Source organism: Pygoscelis adeliae, unplaced genomic scaffold, assembly GCF_000699105.1.
Source record: "Pygoscelis adeliae isolate BGI_AS28 unplaced genomic scaffold, ASM69910v1 Scaffold14, whole genome shotgun sequence".
NCBI lineage: Eukaryota > Metazoa > Chordata > Aves > Sphenisciformes > Spheniscidae > Pygoscelis > Pygoscelis adeliae.
In genome coordinates this window covers 4,434,808-4,436,693 of record NW_008825109.1, presented here as the reverse complement: position 1 = coordinate 4,436,693, position 1,886 = coordinate 4,434,808, and positions in this window count along the sequence as shown.

Sequence of the window (1,886 nt, the reverse complement as noted above, 5' to 3'; positions counted from 1 at the left end):
GGCGCGCCCCCCCCCGGGGGGGGGGAAGGGGCCCCCCCCCCCCCCGGTGTTGGCACCCGTGCCAGGGGACGCGTGGGGTTGCTGCAAGAAATCATGACAAATCAGCAGTTCCGTGATTTCACCCCTGAGTAGCAGCGTGCCAAATGTTGCTGTTGCTCGGTGTTTACTGGGCCAGAGAGTTTGTTTTGGCCCATTGCGCAACGAGGATATTTCTTATCAGCAGTGCCTCCGGCCTCGTTTAACACCTGCGTACTGGTGAGCCCAGTGCTGCGGCTCCTGCTGACTGGAGCTCAGCTTGGCCTCATGGGGGTCAGCCTGCCCCGGGGGCTGACGCGGCCCCACTCTGGCCGAGGTGGAAGCTGCGGGTTGTTTCTGCTCCATGCTGCCATGTTTTCCGCTCTCAGCTGACATGATAGGATTTATTATAGCTGCTCCCCTTCCACACGCTCTTGGCTTGTCAGGGTGTGTAAAAGCAACATTTGTTAGCCGACAGCTGGTCTCTGGTTAATACATCTCATTCTCTCCGAGTCTGACATAGCTGGTGCCATGTGTCAGGGGAAAGGTGTGGTGGCCTGTGCCTCTGTTGGTGCAGCTGCTGTGGCACATGCTTCGGCTCTACAAGAAAGGTCATGCTGGTGCAGATCCCCAGTTATGCTGTTTAGATACGACCTCTACCCACCTTGATGTACACAACGGAGGGAACACTCCCTGGCATCGGAGCTGTAAAACTGCAGCACGTGTTTTCTTGTACGAGCAGTACATGTATGGCAGAAGCCTTACCTGCTCACTGACGATGGCTGCTCGTTGGGTTATGGATACTGGTTTCTCCCTGCTTTGAGGTGGGGTGCTCTGAGACGAACACCACAGTACCCCGGCTCTCTTCATTCTTGTCGGTGCGCTGTATCTTAAGACAGAGATGATTCTGGCCTCCTCACAGGTGTGGTACAAGGAAAGATGACACAGTTGAGGAATAGATGCCCAAAGGACTTCCTTTCAGTCTTAAATACTGCTTTTCAATTACAAATATTGCAAAAAGTCATACTTGTTAAAAGCACATCAAAACTTCAAAGGTTCCCTGATGTACCTTTTCTCTTAGGAAGTGCAGTTAAAAAACTTCATGAATATTCAGTTCCCTCATAAACTGATTTGAAGCCAGATTAACTGTAACATGGGTCATATGATCTCAACTAAAGCTTTAATTTGTTTCGCTGGCATCTGACATGCCATTCAGTCCCAAATTTAGGGACAACACTGGCCTGTCATGTGTCAGCATAGGATCAACCTAATGTACAAGCTCAGTGGCCTTGGTCATTTACTTTAAAAGGTGAGCTGGTTCAGCCGGGCATAAAGGTCTGTGCACAGAGACAGACAGACACATACAGACAGTGATTCAAAAGAAGTGCAGCTCTGGCCTGGAATCAACTGTAGAGTGTATTGTCCTTCTCCTCGACCTATCCAGGTCCAAAGTCTGATTCATCCTGTGACAGTATTTTGTTTGTCACAAGGTAAAGCAAAAATGATCATGTGAGGGTTACATGCAAATGGCTGCTAGACAAGAGGGGCTGTTCAGGTCACCCAGCCAGCTGTTAACATTTATTTGGACGAGGTGAAGAAGGGATTTTAAGTCTGTGGGAACTTTCTGTTGTTCCACAGAAGGATATTGACCAGAGCCCTATTAGGTTTCTTGCTAGGTATATCTGTGATGAAAAGCATGTCACTCATGAACAGGAGCATCTGAGTACAGCCCAGGTTGCTGGGCAAAACTTGTTTTAGCTAGCAGTCCCTTCAGGACAGCCTTCCCGGCACCAAAAAGCGGAGCTCTGGCTCTGTGCTCTGGAGAGGTCCTCTGCTTCTGTCCTTCCTATCTCCAGTAACTGTGTTTAAGT